Genomic DNA, 20979 nt, shown 5'->3' with positions numbered 1-20979 from the left:
ATTTTTGGCGTACTCTGAGTAATCAATGCTTGCTTTTCATGCTCTTGGCGTACTCCGCGTAATCCAAAGGTACTAATCATATTCTTGGCGTACTTCAAGTATTCAAAACATATCATCATATTTTTGGCGTACTCTGAGTAATCAATGCTTGCTTTTCATGCTCTTGGCGTACTCCGCGTAATCCAAAGGTACTAATCATATTCTTGGCGTACTTCAAGTATTCAAAACATACTCATCATATTTTTGGCGTACTCTGAGTAATCAATGCTTGCTTTTCATGCTCTTGGCGTACTCCGCGTAATCCAAAGGTACTAATCATATTCTTGGCGTACTTCAAGTATTCAAAACATACTCCTCATGCTCTTGGTGTACTCAGAGTAATCACTGCTTGCTTTTCATGCTCTTGGCGTACTCCGCGTAATCCAAAGGTACTAATCATATTCTTGGCGTACTTCAAGTATTCAAAACATACTCATCATATTTTTGGCGTACTCTGAGTAATCAATGCTTGCTTTTCATGCTCTTGGCGTACTCCGCGTAATCCAAAGGTACTAATCATATTCTTGGCGTACTTCAAGTATTCAAAACATATCATCATATTTTTGGCGTACTCTGAGTAATCAATGCTTGCTTTTCATGCTCTTGGCGTACTCCGCGTAATCCAAAGGTACTAATCATATTCTTGGCGTACTTCAAGTATTCAAAACATACTCATCATATTTTTGGCGTACTCTGAGTAATCAATGCTTGCTTTTCATGCTCTTGGCGTACTCCGCGTAATCCAAAGGTACTAATCATATTCTTGGCGTACTTCAAGTATTCAAAACATACTCCTCATGCTCTTGGTGTACTCAGAGTAATCACTGCTTGCTTTTCATGCTCTTGGCGTACTCCGCGTAATCCAAAGGTACTAATCATATTCTTGGCGTACTTCAAGTATTCAAAACATACTCATCATATTTTTGGCGTACTCTGAGTAATCAATGCTTGCTTTTCATGCTCTTGGCGTACTCCGCGTAATCCAAAGGTACTAATCATATTCTTGGCGTACTTCAAGTATTCAAAACATACTCCTCATGCTCTTGGTGTACTCAGAGTAATCACTGCTTGCTTTTCATGCTCTTGGCGTACTCCGCGTAATCCAAAGGTACTAATCATATTCTTGGCGTACTTCAAGTATTCAAAACATACTCATCATGCTCTTGGTGTACTCAGAGTAATCACTGCTTGCTTTTCATGCTCTTGGCGTACTCCGCGTAATCCAAAGGTACTAATCATATTCTTGGCGTACTTCAAGTATTCAAAACATACTCATCATATTTTTGGCGTACTCTGAGTAATCAATGCTTGCTTTTCATGCTCTTGGCGTACTCCGCGTAATCCAAAGGTACTAATCATATTCTTGGCGTACTTCAAGTATTCAAAACATACTCATCATATTTTTGGCGTACTCTGAGTAATCAATGCTTGCTTTTCATGCTCTTGGCGTACTCCGCGTAATCCAAAGGTACTAATCATATTCTTGGCGTACTTCAAGTATTCAAAACATACTCATCATATTTTTGGCGTACTCTGAGTAATCAATGCTTGCTTTTCATGCTCTTGGCGTACTCCGCGTAATCACTGCTTGCTTTTCATGCTCTTGGCGTACTCCGCGTAATCCAAAGGTACTAATCATATTCTTGGCGTACTTCAAGTATTCAAAACATACTCATCATATTTTTGGCGTACTCTGGGTAATCAATGCTTGCTTTTCATGCTCTTGGCGTACTCCGCGTAATCCAAAGGTACTAATCATATTCTTGGCGTACTTCAAGTATTCAAAACATACTCATCATATTTTTGGCGTACTCTGAGTAATCAATGCTTGCTTTTCATGCTCTTGGCGTACTCCGCGTAATCCAAAGGTACTAATCATATTCTTGGCGTACTTCAAGTATTCAAAACATACTCATCATATTTTTGGCGTACTCTGAGTAATCAATGCTTGCTTTTCATACTCTTGGCGTACTCCGCGTAATCCAAAGGTACTAATCATATTCTTGGCGTACTTCAAGTATTCAAAACATACTCATCATATTTTTGGCGTACTCTGAGTAATCAATGCTTGCTTTTCATGCTCTTGGCGTACTCCGCGTAATCCAAACGTACTCATCATATTCTTGGCAAGTATTCAAAACATACTCATCATATTCTTGGCGTGCTCCGAGAAATCTAAACATACTCACCTACTCCTCATGATCTTGGCACACTCCATGATTTGGTAATCGGTGTACGCGAAACTTCAAATTGATTCGACCCTCGTGTTACATTTTGAAGATTGTGAAGTGATTAGGCCGCGGCCGCCTTGTTTATTATCCGTCCCGTTTCAAAGGGATTCCGCTATATTTCAATTTATTTGGGATAAACTTATTAAAGTTGCGAGACTGATTTTCCATAATCACCGTCAGCCAGGGTCAGGTTGGCTCCGGTGGGTCGTAATAAGCCCATTTAAATGGAAAGTGGTGCTTAACCAGCCCACCACGCCCCCCTTTGAACCCAATCGCGAACTTCTTAAGCGACGCTTACCCAAAATAGCGAACCCCTGTTTTATAATCAAAGTTGCAATTTTTCGGAGATTGCCTTGTACGTATGACGAAATGTCACTTCCAAATAAGAGCAGAAGTATATAAGATATCTCTAGCGAGAAGTATCTAAAGCCCAGTTCACACTATATAATTAATTGGGCCACTTAATTGAAACAAACTAATTGTAAGCAAGAAAATTGAATAGTGTGAACAGAAAAATTGTAACCATTGTTCCAACTTTTTCTGTTCACACTGTACAATTTTCTTGCTTACAATTAGTTGGTTTCAATTAAGTGGCCCAATTAATTGTATAGTGTGAACTAGGCTTAACTCTCTGTTCTTCCAATGTTATTTACGTTAAATATGTAAATTTACGCTTCCATTATTGATCCGTTGGAAATACTCCAAAGCAGAATACTAACGGAGGAAAAGTAATTTATATCCCAGTAATTTACTACATAATGATTTTAGAGTTTTCTTTGTTAGCCAATTACATACTAAATCCATCCTAATGTATGCTTTTAAAAACAAATGAAAATTAATTAAAATCAATAATAATAATAATAATAATCAGCTAGGCTAATACCCAAGGCACCACCTCAGGCCTAAGTCATCAAGCGACTTTTAAAGCCTTTAATTCAGGTGGCCGGGTTACAATGCGTAGGAGGGTGGTGGCAAGCCCTTCATGCCACGCGAGCCAACAGCTCCCTACAGGCTACACTAACAGACAGATTAGCGCGTTTTCATTGTTAGAAGTAGGAGATCATGGCAGAAAGGGACACCCTTCGACGCACGAGCACCCTATGCTCATGTGGTAAGGACGAGTGATATATTATGAAATTGAAATTGATGTAAAATTAAATCTAAAATGGCATCAATAAATTAATTAATAATAATAAATATAAAATGAAATGAAATGCTTTATTTAACGTGAACTTCTACAGTAAATAAATACCTATGAGGATGTACACGACAACGTCACAATATTTACATCTAAAGTTATTACATCATTAAAATGTAGCAGAGTAAAACGGCTCTTTTAAAATCAATTGATTATCCAATAGGAAAAAAGTGGAATTTTGCGCATATTAATAAACTATTTTCAATAACCAAACCGCCATCTATCGGTTTTAAAAATAACTAATAGGGTGGGGTGGCGGAGTGGTTAGCACCTTCGCCTCGCAACAAGAGGAGCTGAGTTCCATCCCAGCTTGTGGCACTGGTTGAAAACAACTCCTTCTGTGTAGAGTTTGCTGGTTGAAGGGGTTTTTCCCCAAGTTCTTCGGATTCCCCTTAACCTCTCCTAGGGGACTTTGTCCCCTCGGAGAGGTAAAAAGTCGCTCGATGACTTGGGCCTAGAGTGGTGCCTTGGGTATTAGCCTAGCTGATTATTATTGTTACAACAATAGGCTGACGGTATAGATCACTGAGGTCACGCTGAGGTATAACCTCGTCTGATTTTTCGTCAAACTGAGCATGTATCAGATATTATTGAAACTCGCTTATTGAAAGATAGACGGCGCCACGGGTAGAATGATAAAGTTTTCTCGTCATTTGGGAGCAGACTGCAGTATTCTTATTTTTTAAAAACTTGTTTCGCGAAATACTAAAATCCGACGTTTTTATTAGACCTCTAGATTAATATTCCCAACTCAATGGCTAAATCAAGAATGTATTTATTTATACTCAGGGAGAATGAATATGTCGAGACTATCGACGGACACGTTGAGGCCCTAACCCGTCAAGCTAAAGGGGGGGGGGGGGAGAAGGAGGCGGTCTTAGTTTTTGCGTCCTCGCAGCAGCGTTAATCGCGTCGAAAAACGTAATTTTTAAGAACCAATGAGATTGCAGTATTATTTGATTTTATTAAAGCGGAGGAGCATACCGGGGCCCCAACGGGTGGAATTGGAGAAACGCAAAAAATAATCTCGACATATTCATTCTCCCTGAGTATAAATAAATACATTCTTGGCTAAATCAAGAGAAATTCGACGAGGAAAATTATTTAATTTAATACAATCATCAGTATTTTGTTGGACTCGCTTTAGCTGGCACCCCTGCAATTTTTTATGGTAATTGGGAAAGTCGACTGCTAAATAACTGTCCCACAGGAACGAGTTCGAACGACGTTTCCCCGCTCTATCTCTAGTACAAACTGTATACTAGTAAAATTATTCGTATAGTTTTAATTCATTGCGAGATAAAATAAAAGTATTATTTTTCAAGACATTTGTTATTTTACAACGTTCCAAGTAAATGTTTTACGCAAATATCATTGTTTAAAGTGTTTTGGAAAACTAGGGAAATTTTAGTCCAAAAAGAGAAATTTCAAGGGTCGGAAAGGGAAATACTATTTTCGCGACCTGGTATCACTGAGCAACATCAAAAAAAGAACTTAAAGAAGGCTGATCAATGTTGCTACTCCTTGGCATTTCTCCCAAGATCTTGGCATTTTGAGATCGATCTTGGCATCTGGGTATTTTTTTTCAACACCTTGGTATTTTACCTAGGGTTTTTCGGTTCTAGGATCTTTTATTATCCCTAAGATTGTCTTTGCGAAAAAGTTATTTTTTTCATATTGAACATCTTTTTGACTCAGCCAGAGAGGGTAAAGTCGCTTCGCTACTGAGAGGCGTCTCTCGTTCAAAAATCCGTATTTATTTTTTTCGTCGAAAATGCCCATAGGATCCGAACGTTTGATGGCGCTGCAAGCGTATCCGGAAGTCCTAGCGCGCGATTCAATATTCAGTTTAGTACGACGCAAAAATTGATTCGTTTTTAATTTACATTTTAAGTAGTTTTTAAATGTTTTAAATATGCCTGGACCATTGTGTTCCGCCGTAAATTGTTCTAATACGAAAAATAAGAATTCTCGATTATCATTTTTCAAGTTTCCAAGGGAAAAAGAACGGTGAATACGCGTTTTTTACATAGGTTTATTTTTACTTTAACTTTCTTATTGAAATTTCAGTTCCCTATCATAGTTGGATAATGTAAAAAACGAGAAACTGACAAATAAAACAACGGAATACCTACACTTTAACCATAGGTTTTGCTCTAATCATTTCACTGACGAGTTTTATGAATATTAAAACTAAAAATAGTCTAATACCATCAGCTGTGCCAACAATATTTTATTAACACTACTCATTTTCCAGTACAGTTAGTGAAGTATAAAGAAAAACGTCTAAGGGTTCTTAATGTGGTTTAAAAAATTTACTGACAATTAGTATACTAAAATGTATAGCATATCCATACGCGACATATGAACATGGGTTGGAAGAAAGCGCGTTGGTCACAAACGCAACACAACCAATTTCAGATGAACATAATTACACTTTGTCCAACAGTATTTCATGCGAAAATTCAGAAAATGGTAATTGAAATTTGAAACTGTCTATCTCAATAATAAATAATTTTAATAAATTACATTACTTTAGTTGTTAATCACAATGGTAAAAGAACTTTAAATTTAAACACGCAATTGTCATCATCTTCTAAACACATTCTAACAGAACATATGCAATTCAATTGACAGTCCAAATCTACTTAAACAAAATGTCCTTAGCTATATATCAGGATATTTAATCCATCGCTGTTTTTCCAACCACCAATGCTCCTCTTGCCTCAGCCAACTCAAAAAGAACAATCCAATTATTGATCCTACAAATGTGCTCTCCTTCTTCGAGTTTTTCAAAACAACAAAGAACTCTTCTTTTGGTAGCCTTATAGTACCTACTGACAATTTTTTAAAGTTTATTACAGAAACAAATGAGGTATTTGATACTATAGCTTTAAACTACTATCTCACATGCCAATGTCAAAGAGCGTATGGAAAAATTTCTTACACGTCGAATTGACAAGACTTGGTTTCAAGCATCAATAGATTCAACATGTCCGACTGTATTTCAAAACATGATAAGTTTCTTCGTTGAGTTTTGCATGCACAGTGCCCTGAAATCTCGATCATGATTACAAAAAGACACAGAAAAGACTGGACAGGAAATTGATGAAGATACAGCACTAAACTCATACCTCATATTCGTCTTTTTTTAACTACTTCGAAGCTTTATCTTATATATTTATTTCTTATTTATTTTCATTAAGTTATTTGATCTTATTTCATTTCCAATATATTAATTTCTATTGTTATTGTTGTTAGGCCTTGGCTATTTATGTTTCCCATTATTTTAGGCTGTTAAAAAGAATTGACACTTCAATATTCAAATATAATATTTAAAAATATTTAGTTGTACTTACTTGCGTCATAAATTCACATGAAACAACCATTTCACATTTTATTTAAATTTTTTAGTATCAGAAATAAGAAAATAATCGGTGCCATATTGCGGATGTAACAAAAATCTTCTAAAAAAATTTAACTAATGACACCCTGTAGCACCCTGGTAGTGGGATCCTGAACTTCATTTGTAATTTCTTCTATTCGCGCGTGCGTCAAAAACTGGTAACGAAATTTTAACATTGCGGGAATAGGAAGAGACGCCTCTCAGTAGCGCAGCGACTTTACCCTCTCTGACTCAGCCCTTCTCCTTTTTGTATTGTCTATTTAAAACTCAGATAAATGGAAATTGAATTGAATTGAACTGAATTGAAATGAGAAAACAATAGGGGGAAATAAAAAAAAAGAATTGAGCTACCTTATTTCCAAAACTACGTATCTTAAGATTTGTGTACAAAGTTACGTGGTTTTCGAAATAAGGCCATAAAGATATGATCTATGATGTCTTTATAACGAACGTCATCGTTGTTGATAGGTGGCGCTGACCACTGTCAACTGTAACTTCCAACCAATTTTAGTTGAGCTTCTACGTCACTTACGTCATTGCTGCTACACCTGCTACTTGCAAGAAAAAAAAATATTCGACACCGAAGACTATGGCTAAGACCTCTTTCGAACGTAGACGGAATTAGTAAGAGGTAGCGCATTAGCAGACAGTGACGTAGATAGCACCCCCACAATGCGGGAGGGCCCCAGCGCTTCAGGGGGCCCTAATTTATTCTCAAATAATATGCTAAATGCTGACTAAAACCCCGAGGGGCTCAGGGTCTTAGCTTCGCCACTGTTTTCAGACTTGTCTTACAAATAAAGTTTTAAAACCGACTCGTACATTTATGAAAAAGTATTGTTTTCCTTTGGATTACACGCTTTATTGTTTCAATGCACCACAGAACGGAAACGACTCCAAAATTAACCCATTTTTCGCACTGGTAGACGCTACATATACAATAAGTGGCAAAAAAAAACGTCGGCACCGCAACGCCACCTCGAACCGTTTCGAATATAAATATATATATTTTGTTAAATGATTTTTAGTCAATTTGAGTCCACTCTTTTATTTATAAATCACGACGACCTGTATAAAACAAAATTTCCCCTCTTAATTTTCGTTTCTGCTGTCAAATTTCGCTCTTGGCATTTTTTCGAGCTCGATCTTGGCATTTTGTAAATCACAGAGTGGCAACTCTGAGGCTGATGTTACTTTATAGAAAGGCAAAGGCCTATTGAGTGGTTGCCTTCTAGCAAATAATCGGCACGCTCCAGATAAAGTCAATTAGGGCAAAATAACCCTTCATCGGCGAATCAAAGCGCTCTGACCGCTGCAGCGAAGAATCCAGTAATTTCCCAGTCATTTGCTTTGTTTACGACGACAGTAAACCCATAAACAAGGGCCCTTTCCATAAACGACCTTAAGCCTAGTTTTCACTGGGAATAAAGCGCCTGAAAGCGTTAGCGACCGAATTTCGGTTATGCGGAAAATTCGCTAATGAACTCGGCAACTCCACGGTAGGAAAAAATTCGTTGACAAGGCTTAGCCGTAAATCCTAAGCCTAACCTTATAGATTTCCACCGGTTGTCACGTTTTTGTATCCATTTATCATCTGTTCTTTATTACTTCGCGAGTATTTTTAATAAATAGTTTATCCAACGTTTATTATTGATGGCTTTTGTGCAACCCAAATTAATTTGTTACGAGATTTTTTCGGCCATTTTGTGTCTGTAAAAAAACCTTTCTCTGATTACTCACTGTTCAAAATGTAACGTTAGTGGCCAGCTAGGAGCAACAAACACAGCACCCCACACAAGGAGAACGCAACCCGTCAAAAGTCGTTCATTTTCTTGTGTACAGTTTTCATTGGTTAGACCATGGAGGAATAGTAGAGGAGGGGAAAGGAAAGAAGGTGCTAAATCCGACAGCGTAGTGCCAGTTCGAGACGGGGAAAAAAAGGGGGGAAAGTCGAGGTAGACTTTTTAAAGAATTCAAACCCTAACCGGTAGATCACGCTATGATCGCGCTGCCTGTGTTGGAATGTATGAAAACATGGAGGAATAGATAAAAATCTACCTCTATATACCCCCCGTTTCTACATCCCCCTTTACGCGATTTCTGAAGAGGAACGTCAGTGCTTAGCCCAATCAGAACTATCAATACCACTCCACGGCTATCCCTCTATGGTTAGACGTTTTAGCGCCTGCTGCCGCAGGAAAGGGGAAAATTCGGAAATTGTCTTCCACCCCCGCCCGTAAAACGTTCAGCATAAAGGCTCGTCCAATGAAATTTGTACACAACACTGCATTAGCGTGGTTAAAGGCTAGCTGCGTTCTCCTTGTGTTTGTTGCTCCTAGGTGACCAGGGCGTATTAAGGGGGGGGGGGGGTAGGAAGGATCAAACGCCCCGAGAGGGATCAAATTTGGGCTTTGTGCGGCGTTGCCAGGTTCTGAAAATCAAATGATCGTACCAGAGTCAAAAAATTATCGATTTCTGAAAAAATATCGTACGCCTCAAAATTGGCGGTAAATTTGAATTTTGAATAGAATTCCGACGTCAAACTTATGATTTTTTTTAATAACACGGAAAATAAAGTTTAACCGATTGAAAACTTATGTTTAAGAGTTTTTCCTGATTTAAGGCCAAATTAAAAAAATATATCGTACATTATCGTACGTGTAAGCTGAATTATCAATAAATGCGTACTATATAGTCAGAGCCGGATTAACTCTTTTGGGGGCCCTGTGCAAAGTAGAATTTGGGGCCCATAAAAAAATCAGACCTTACTTTTTGACTCTATTACCACCAATGTGGTTATAAACATAAAATACTAATAGAATTACTGTATTCAAGATTTGGGGCCCCCTAACCTCGGGGCCCCCTGTGCTATGGCCCACTTGGCACATGCCTTAATACGGCCCTGTTTATAGTACGCCATTGAAAATATCGTACGTCCGAAAAATAAGCTCAAAATTATCTTATTATTAACTTATAGTTGATGACTTAGGCCTAAGGTGGTGTCTTGTGTATTAGCTTAGCTGATTATTATTATTGTTATTATTATCAATTATTTTATCAATTTTATCAATTATTTTATCAATTTTATCAATTATTTTATCAATTTTATCAATTATTTTATCAATTACTTTATCAATTTTATCAATTACTTTATCAATTTTATCAATTATTTTATCAATTTTATCAATTATTTTATCAATTTTATCAATTATTTTATCGATTTTATCAATTATTTTATCAATTTTATCAATTATTTTATCAATTATTTTATCAATTTTATCATTTATTTTATCAATTTTATCAATTATTTTATCAATTTTATCAATTATTTTATCAATTTTATCAATTATTTTATCAATTTTATCAATTATTTTATCAATTTTATCAATTATTTTATCAATTACTTTATCAATTTTATCAATTACTTTATCAATTTTATCAATTATTTTATCAATTTTATCAATTATTTTATCAATTTTATCAATTATTTTATCGATTTTATCAATTATTTTATCAATTTTATCAATTATTTTATCGATTTTATCAATTATTTTATCAATTTTATCAATTATTTTATCAATTTTATCAATTATTTTATCAATTTTATCAATTATTTTATCAATTTTATCAATTATTTTATCAATTTTATCAATTATTTTATCAATTTTATCAATTATTTTATCAATTTTATCAATTATTTTATCAATTTTATCAATTATTTTATCAATTTTATCAATTATTTTATCAATTTTATCAATTATTTTATCAATTATTTTATCAATTTTATCAATTATTTTATCAATTATTTTATCAATTTTATCAATTATTTTATCAATTTGATCAATTATTTTATCGATTTTATCAATTATTTTATCAATTTTATCAATTATTTTATCAATTTTATCAATTATTTTATCAATTTTATCAATTATTTTATCAATTTTATCAATTATTTTATCAATTTTATCAATTATTTTATCAATTTTATCAATTATTTTATCAATTTTATCAATTATTTTATCAATTTTATCAATTATTTTATCAATTTTATCAATTATTTTATCAATTTTATCAATTATTTTATCAATTTTATCAATTATTTTATCAATTTTATCAATTATTTTATCGATTTTATCAATTATTTTATCAATTTTATCAATTATTTTATCAATTTTATCAATTATTTTATCAATTTTATCAATTATTTTATCAATTTTATCAATTATTTTATCAATTTTATCAATTATTTTATCAATTTTATCAATTATTTTATCAATTTTATCAATTATTTTATCAATTTTATCAATTATTTTATCAATTTTATCAATTATTTTATCAATTTCCATGTACCAGGCTATAACATTCGCAAACCTCTTACATTTAGTTTAACAAAGGTTTTAAGCCCGATGCAAAGGATGCAACAAACCTGCAACCAATATACTGAACAAGTAGACATTTTTAAATGTAAACGCTCGGATATACTGCGGTTACAATAACTTAGAACATTGTATCGACTTGTATGTATGTAAATAACTAATGTTTTACAAATTTTAACCCTCTTGCGCGTACACCCTTGTAGGTACATTTGTACTCTTGATGTTCACAATAAAAAAAACTTTTTCATTTCATTATTATTAATTTTGTTAAGGCCTAACCCCCGAACCAAAATCCTGGCTACGCTAAGGGACTTATTAAACTATACTATATAAACTCTTGGATGCCCTTGGTTAGGGGTTAGTAGCGAGAGGGTTACCTCTTAAGTAATCAGATGTAAAAATCGTAGATAATCACGAAAAATCCCTGGAAATCACCGAAATATTGTGAAAAATCACTGACAATCACCGAAATATTGTGAAAAATCACTGACAATCACCGAAATATTGTGAAAAATCACTGACAATCACCGAAATATTGTGAAAAATCACTGACAATCACCGAAATATTGTGAAAAATCACTGACAATCACCGAAATATTGTGAAAATTCACTACCAATCTCAGAACGTCTTTCGAAAATCAGAAATGAGGTGTACACACGTGTTACGAGGGACTACAAAGCGTGATAGTATGCGGCAAAAACGCAAAAGCGAACCAAACTTGTTCGTGTAAAGTTCCAGTGAAAACTAGGCTTAATAGCAGCGCGGCACCTAATAACCCATTGAATTGCTCGGTGAGGATGCTTTGCCCCGAAATTCCAGGCACTATAGGACTCGAGACAAGGCTCAAAATAGAGTAAACGCCAGCCCGATTCCAGCACTCCACGCTCCTCTATTACATCAGATTCGCCTATAAATATGGCACAGAGACAATAAGAGTTCACCGACATATAGGTTCAATATTTACTCGTAGAGGGCGCTCGTACGTGCCAAGTTGCGAGGTGGAAAGGCCCCGGACGGAAAGTTTGAAGTTATTAGGTACGGGAGAGTGTCTTGTTTACACAGACGGACTAGTGTAGGCGAGGTAAGAGCAAACTTCACCTTTTCCTCGGGCTTTGATTAAACCGTATTTGCCGCCTGGTCGTTGTTTAATAAAAATGAAGAGGGGGTAGGATTAGTAATATCGACCCCCCCCCCCCCCAACTTCAAACACAAAAGAGGGGTAGGCGAGGGTAATCAAAAGTAGATTGGAGCATCTTATCTCCAAAACGTGTTTAACTGCAGTTGAGGTAGCGGGGCTATAATAGAGAACATTTTCACGCTGTTCTTCGGGATGGAGAAGACTGTGGATGAAAGCGATTTGGGAGACGTTTAACAGCGTCATTTCCCTCTCTCTCTCTCTCTCTTTTTTCGGTTTTCTTCAGCCTTAAAAAATTTCTTGGTGCTCAGAGACAAAATAATAAACGATATTTAGGACTGGAATACATACATTTTTTGTCTACTTTTTTACTATACAAGGGGTGCTGTTTAAAAACAGTTAGACAAGTTGTTACACGAATTCATAACAGCGACCGGTATAGTTTTTAGAATAATAGAAAGAGCTTCTGATGATATTAAATAAATTAAAATGTTTGCTTATAGTAAGCTTGTTATAGAAGTGAAGAGAAGCACATTGTGAAAAACTAAATGAAAAGAGACTTAAAACGGTTTTAAAATTCACAATTTATTTATTTAAAAATCCAATGTTTCGGAGGAACTCTTCCTTCTTCTTCAGGGATTTTTACAAGACTTGTAAAAATAATACGTTTCTGATAATATACAGCCAAATAGTTTGCTTATAATACGTTTCTGATAATATATAGCCAAATAGTTTGCTTATAATACGTTTCTGATAATATATAGCCAAATAGTTTGCTTATAATACGTTTCTGATAATATATAGCCAAATAGTTTGCTTATAATATGTTTCTGATAATATACAGCCAAATAGTTTGCTTATAATACGTTTCTGATAATATATAGCCAAATAGTTTGCTTATAATACGTTTCTGATTATATATAGCCAAATAGTTTGCTTATAATACGTTTCTGATAATATATAGCCAAATAGTTTGCTTATAATACGTTTCTGATAATATATAGCCAAATAGTTTGCTTATAATACGTTTCTGATAATATATAGCCAAATAGTTTGCTTATAATACGTTTCTGATAATATATAGCCAAATAGTTTGCTTATAATATGTTTCTGATAATATACAGACAAATAGTTTGCTTATAATACGTTTCTGATAATATACAGCCAAATAGTTTGCTTATAATACGTTTCTGATAATATATAGCCAAATAGTTTGCTTATAATACGTTTCTGATAATATATAGCCAAATAGTTTGCTTATAATATGTTTCTGATAATATACAGCCAAATAGTTTGCTTATAATACGTTTCTGATAATATATAGCCAAATAGTTTGCTTATAATACGTTTCTGATTATATATAGCCAAATAGTTTGCTTATAATACGTTTCTGATAATATATAGCCAAATAGTTTGCTTATAATACGTTTCTGATAATATATAGCCAAATAGTTTGCTTATAATACGTTTCTGATAATATATAGCCAAATAGTTTGCTTATAATAAACTTCTGATAATATTGACTAAAATGGTTTTATTATAATAAGCTACTATAATATTGAATAAATCCAATGGTTAGCTTATAATAAGCTACTATAATATTGAATAAATCCAATGGTTAGCTTATAATAAGCTTCTTATAATATTAAATAAATCATATGGTTAGCTTATAATAAGCTTCTTATAATATTAAATAAATCATATGGTTTGCTTATAATAAGCTTCTTATAGTATTGAATAAATCCAATGGACTGCTTATAATAGGCTTCTGATAATATTAAACCAAATGGTTTGCTCATAATAGGCTTTTGATAATATGAAATAAAGCAAATGGTTAGCTTATAATACGCTTCTGATAATATTGAACCGAATGGTTTGCTCATAATTAGCTTCTGATAATATTGAATCAACTGGATTTGCTTGTGATAGTAAGGAATAAATCAAAAGCTTGCCTTATAATAAGCTTCTGATCATATTGAATTAATCAAATGTTTTTATAATAATCGTTTGATAATATGGAATAACTCAAATGGTTTTCTGTTAATATTTCACAAGTTTCGACGAATACAGGACTGACAAAAAGGCGACAGTCGTAGGCTGGACCAGGTAATTGAGACTATTGACCAGATTTATAAAATTTTCATGACGCAATTTTATTTTGCCTGTTTTCGTGGGCTTCCCATTGGAAACGACTCTGTGTCGCCGACGCACGTGCCAATGTCCCGTCCAAAATGAGTTCACGCGCTAACGTCATAAATAAAATATTCTTCCAGGCGGGAAAAACAACCTCTAAAATGCAATCAATCTGACGAAACTAGCGGATTTCGGAAAGTGAAATTTGAGTTCAAAAACGGAAACGTGAATCTGAAACCTGGCGGAATAAACATCAAATGTCTAAGAGATATAAATCGGCACTTAAGTCACCATCTACATTCGTGAAATCGAACATTTGACGAGAAAATCACAGTAATATTTTAATATTAATTTAATGAAGCTTATTTAACATTAATTTAGTTTTTATTTTTTTGTTAAATAAACCTTAATTTTAATTTATAATTAATTAAACCTTAATTTTAATTTATTATTAATTAAACCTTAATTTTAAATTATTATAAATTAAACCTTGTTTTTAATATATTAGTAGTTAATTCTTTATTTTAAATTAATATTAATATTAATCTAACTTTAATTTTAATTTTGATCTTATTTTGTTAAATTACTACTTAATGGTAATTTATAAAAATTAATTCTTAATAGTAGTTTATTCAAGTTAATATTTAATGGTTATTTATTCAAATTAATTTTAAAGATAATTTATTTATTTTAATTTTTTAAGTTAAATTTAATATTATTTTAAATTTTTTAATTAAATTTAATATTAATTAAATTTTTTAAATTTAATTAATATTAAATTTAATTCTTAATCCTTATTTAATTCTTAATTTTAAATTAATCCTTATTTAATTCTTAATTTTAAATTAATCCTTATTTAATTCTTAATTTTAATTTAATCCTAATTTAATTCTTAATTTTAAATTAATAATAATATTATTCTTAATTTTAAATTAATCCAAATTTAATTCTTAATTTTAATTTAATCCTAATTTAATTCTTAATTCTAATTTAATCCTAATATTATTGTTAATTTTAAATTAATCCTAATTTAATTCTTAATTTTAAATTAATCCTTATTTAATTTTTAATTTAAAATTAATCCTTATTTAATTCTTAATTTTAAATTAATCCTTATTTAATTCTTAATTTTAAATTAATCCTTATTTAATTCTTAATTTTAAATTAATCCTAATTTAATTTTAATACTCATATAATTCTAAAATTACTCTTGTTAAGTTTAGCAAAATTGAGGACTCAATATTCCTAGATCAGACAGCGGCAAAGCGAAACGACGAAGCCCTCTAAATACCGTCTACATGTATACGCTGGGAGCCATTTTGCAGATATTCAATGGCCGCTCAACCTTTGACAATGGCGTCAACCAAAACGAAATTTATGAAATCTCTTCCTTTTATCAGAGTATAAATCCAGCAAAACAAAATCGAGTCAATGAGTCCCAACGTATCTAATATCATTTTAAAAGAAAGATTAAGGTAAAGGGGTTTCGAGCAATGACGTGTTGACGATGGGCTTTGCATCACGTCCGCGCGCGCTCTTTGGAGAATTCTGGGGGAAAAAACTAGAATGATATTTATTGAGCAATGTACGCTTAAACGGGCGACTCGTATATTTGTATAATCCTGTCAAAATAAAGAGCGCCGTAATGCATTTCGGCGCCGTTGTCGCGAATATGAAATACACTACGCCGGATTAACAAACCGGTTTCCGAGAAACACTTATACAGAGCAGAAATAATATATCTCCAATTGGTTTTCATTGCAATGTTTACATAACGCTATTTAGGGTAGACCAATATATAATACAAGTACTGGTATTTCTGGGAATATTTAGTGATTAAAGAGACTGTAGTTTCGTGTTTTTCGATAATGAAGGGCTAATGGACTGCACCTAATAAAGGGTCACAGACTCATTTGAAAAATTTGGTCCGAATTTCGGGAAGCTCCTCCACTTCAGTACCCTGTGGTAGCAGTTTCAACCTATCATAATTGTCATTTTCAAGCCCTATTTACGAAATTTAAACGACTTTCTGGACTTTTAAAGGGCCACAGAGTAATTTGTAAAATTCGGTCCGAATTCCAGGAAACACCTCCCCATCAGTACCACGTGATAGCAGATTCGACTAATCTTTCTTTTATGGGTAGGTTTTTAGTGTAATATTGTAAAAAAAAATGAATAAAACATTTATGTGTCAACAAAATAGATGAATTTGAATATATTTTATTTTATTTGAAAATAATCTTCTTCATCCTTCCACTAGGATCAAAGTATAGTATATTTTTGCCACATCACAATATATGACTTCGTACAAAATATAATTTTTATAATTATTATTTTTTAAATTTAATAATAAGCTTCTTAATCGTTTGGCTAAAATTAAAATGTAGTATCTATTTGCATCCACAAAATAGCGACTTGGCAGCAAGACGTCAGATAATACGTCACCCATGCTTTTTTCAATTGGAACAAAGTATGGTCTAAGATCAAAGTGTAGTAAATATCTAGGCACGACCACCACTAAAATGCCATAAATGTGTTGTAAATTGAATTAAATCCTACTTTTTAATTGTACTTTTAATTTTTTCTCTTTCAATAATTAAGCCTTCGGAAAAAGTTCTTATTACGCTTAAATGTTCTCTATAGGAATAATTATTCTAATAATAATAATATTTTCTATCGGAATAAATATTATCGCCAAAGTTTTATGACCAACAATAAGGCGGCCCATTCTTTAAAACGTTTTATAAAGTAAAATATAACAACAATATGATTTCTAAAAGAAGTCGGCAAAGAAATCTGGTAAAATATAATCTGTAAGTTTCGTAGCTGTCGGGGGGGGGGGAAAATCGAGGTTAAAAAACTGGCATGAATTCAAAGGCATTCTTGTTTACTCTTTAGAATCGGAAGAATGCGCGCGACTGGGCGCCATAGATTTGCGGTCGCCCATTATTACTGGTGTCCCCTTTTCGCGCCCAATGGAAGATCGCTGTCTGATTGGCGTCAAAATGACGCCACTACTCAACTATACAGCGGGGCTTCTCCTAACAAAAATATATCGCACGCGGAAGAACTTCTTCAGCGCGAGACTCAAAATTTATCCCTTCCCAGAACCAACTATAGCGGCCGTCTCATTGCATCGCTCACAATGGATGTCATTTATTTTCGATAATATTTATAAAAATTCATTTTCCTGCCTCCACATTTTGAACGAAACCGAAAGTGAACCATTTTAGGAGTATTGCAAACAAAATAATAATTATTTTTTTTTGGCTGACAGTGCTGTTTCTTCACGTTGAATAGGGTCTGTGTATACTATTTAAGGGGCCCCTAAATTCCTAATCGCCCCCTATAAACGCCACTGACTATTAGGCACCCCATAAGAGTTTAGCGCGTGGTGAAAATTTAGTGCCGCTGAAATATTTTCCTAAATTTATCGGTAGCTTCATTTACCTTTATTTTAAATTATCGCCTAAGACTTGGAATGCTTATCGCGGCAGATTTTCGTCTCGAAGTGGCTGACGGTTTTTTTGACGTCACTATGTTAACTTAACTAACAACAACGTGAGAGGGGAGCACGCGCAGAGGCGATATTTTATCTCGTAGGCGGGGCCAAATCCGTCAGAGTGATCTTACCATACGCGATACGCCAGGATAAGCATTCCAAGTAGAGGTATGGATTCCTGCCTAAGACTATAAACCTTTTCAGATATCCTAGAGCCACGTAGCGGACAACGAGAGAAGCTCTTAAAAATAGCATAGCAGATTAAAATTCAACACTTTATGAGTTTCCCGAGTTGACCGCTATGTGGCGCTACGTAAACTGAAAACGCTCAAATAGTTCGTTTTAACAGCCCCTGATTTAACTATAATTAGACCTTGACTTTTTAAAAACAGCATATTGTATTAATAAATAAAATTATTGCGTGTATATTAATATAGAAATATAAACATTTAAGTGGAGAAAATTTTGACCTTAGATTCGGGGTAAATTCGCTATTATATAATCGTTATAAAAAATCTATTTCACCGAAAAATTATTATATAAAAATAAGTAAATACCCTTAAGCAGCGTAATTTCTAAATTTTACATCGATATTTAAATAGTCAACCAGGCTTATTAAACTAAACTTATATAAATAATTATAAAAACTTGACTGTGGTTTACTATACGAAGTCTAAGCCCGATTTAATAGGCCTCGTATGAAAAAAGTATTAGGCGAAATAATAAAAATGGGTTCCCATGAAATCTACATAATCCTAAATCAATACTTATCTCATGCACTTCTGGTAAACCGGATTACATGATTTCTAAAAATGGAAAGAGGCGCTTCAACTTGTTCCATAGATAAGGGGGGAAATCTAGCGCCAGTGGGAAATATATGGGCCAATCTTCCGGTTCTTTTCGTAGGCGCCTCTAGATGTGATCAAGACATCTTCGGCGTACGTTGAAAGAGTTATGACGACCCCGTCCGCACGCCACCTGACAGCCCCGTCGATGACTAGAGCTAGCCTTCCTCCTTTCTCCGGTAGTGTCAGCTAAGTGAAAAAGACGGATAAATATCTATCGCGTATATAATTGAATGGCGATATTTTAAGCGTTGGAGCATTTTTAAGTAAACAGTTGTCAAGAGAGAGACAACTGACTATATTCTCCAGAACGCGGTGCGCCTAGCCTGATTTAGAGCCTTATAGAACACTTACTAGCTGCAGAAGTGCATTATAACATTCTTCAGAGAGAAGTGTACATTTAGGACATTATTTAATTGAAGTGCATTACGAATGTAGGTTAATATGATCAAGTTAGTGGTGATTGACGGTAGGTACGTTACAAACAAATCGTAACACGAATTATCAAACTATATTTATATGCGAACATTAAGGTTAGGGTTCGTGTGATAGGTAAAAAGGACTTTGTAAAACAATCGAGGTTACCATCGTAAAAAAGTAAACTTTAACAGTATTTAAAGTCCCTGCTGCTTGGTTTGGCGCTTGTTGCAGCCTACTTCCAGGGACTAGTAGGCCACACTTTGAAGCTCTCTGGCGCTCTTTTAACTCATCGTAGGAAAATGGGGAAAAAACAGGCATACTTCTCAACTCACCGCCTACAACTCCTTCAAATTTTTGCATCACTTTTTGAAACACCCTGTATATAATGTATATAATATATATCATATATATAATTATATATATAATGTATATAATATATATAATGTATATAATATATCATATATATAATTATATATATAATGTATATAATATATATAATGTATATAATCTATAATGTATTAAATATATATAATATATATAATATATATAATATATATAATGTATATAATATATATAATGTATATAATATATATAATGTATATAATATATATCATATATATAATTATATATATAATGTATATAATATATAATGTATATAATATATAATGTATTAAATATATATAATATATATAATATATATAATGTATATAATATATATAATATATAATATAATATATATAATGTATATAATATATATAATATATATAATATATATAATATATATAATATATATAATATATATAATATATATAATATATATAATATATATAATATATATAATATATATAATATATATAATATATACTGAAATAATAACAATTCTGACAGTGCATCAAACTTGTTTTCGGTATAATATACAAAATCTTTTAAATTATGCTAAAATTCTTTAGGCCTAATATTTTTCATTCTAAAGTCACAGTATTCGAAGGGATATTTTATTGAATTGCATTTCGAAGGAAGTCAAGATCGGTTAAAGTTATCCAAAGAGAGTGCTGACAAAACCTATTTACATGTAAATCAAACTATATCCTTCAGGGGCAAAATAATATTACTTTTATAATCAACTTCAAAATAAGGCGCATATTTTCTTCATAAATGAAAATATAAAAATAAATAAACAAATTGAACGTAGTTTGTGGAATTAATATTATTTCTATATCTTATCGGTAGGATCTATCAATAGTTTAAAATTTACAATTAATCTAAATATAATTGCCAAATACTCCTCAATAAATTTAAACTAATTCTAAGTAGATTTTACCCATTCGCCGCTTTAGATAGAAATGGCAGGTCAATTCCAATTTCTTCTTGCAGTATCGTTAAGAACTTAGAAATATTATAAATCAACTGAATTGAATGTTACATCGAACTGGGAGCTTTAAAGGCGGTTAAATATTCATAATCGATTCGATCTATAAATTTGTAAATGTTGTAATGTGGGATACGCAATTTTACTGGCTTGTTAGCCCCATTCGGAAGACGATTATTAAGATCCACTTGTTTATTTAGCGTATATTATAATCAAAGTTTCCAAAAAAATCCAATATAAAAATCGTGACTCTTAAATTCAATTTATCAATACGAAATTTTCGCAATATCGCTAAGAAGTAAAACTATTTCGTAGCGTTAAGTC

At 32.8% G+C, this 20979-nt stretch overlaps 1 long non-coding RNA gene across 1 annotated transcript; it reads right to left on the bottom strand.

Annotated features, from left to right (window-relative positions):
- Positions 1-6260: 6260 nt before the first annotated feature.
- On the bottom strand, positions 6261-6909 carry LOC149925078 (uncharacterized). The gene is made up of 4 exons (XR_016477093.1): positions 6828-6909; positions 6603-6762; positions 6416-6521; positions 6261-6305 (listed from the first exon to the last, which is right to left on the bottom strand). It is a non-coding gene; the product is annotated as an uncharacterized LOC149925078 (long non-coding RNA).
- Positions 6910-20979: the final 14070 nt, after the last annotated feature.

The sequence above is a fragment of the Leiobunum rupestre genome, chromosome 10 (assembly GCF_980474605.1).
Source record: "Leiobunum rupestre chromosome 10, qqLeiRupe1.1.hap1, whole genome shotgun sequence".
In the NCBI taxonomy this organism is placed as follows: domain Eukaryota; kingdom Metazoa; phylum Arthropoda; class Arachnida; order Opiliones; family Sclerosomatidae; genus Leiobunum; species Leiobunum rupestre.
Note: the sequence above shows the minus strand (reverse complement) of the source record. Positions and strands in the feature narration are given on the sequence as shown.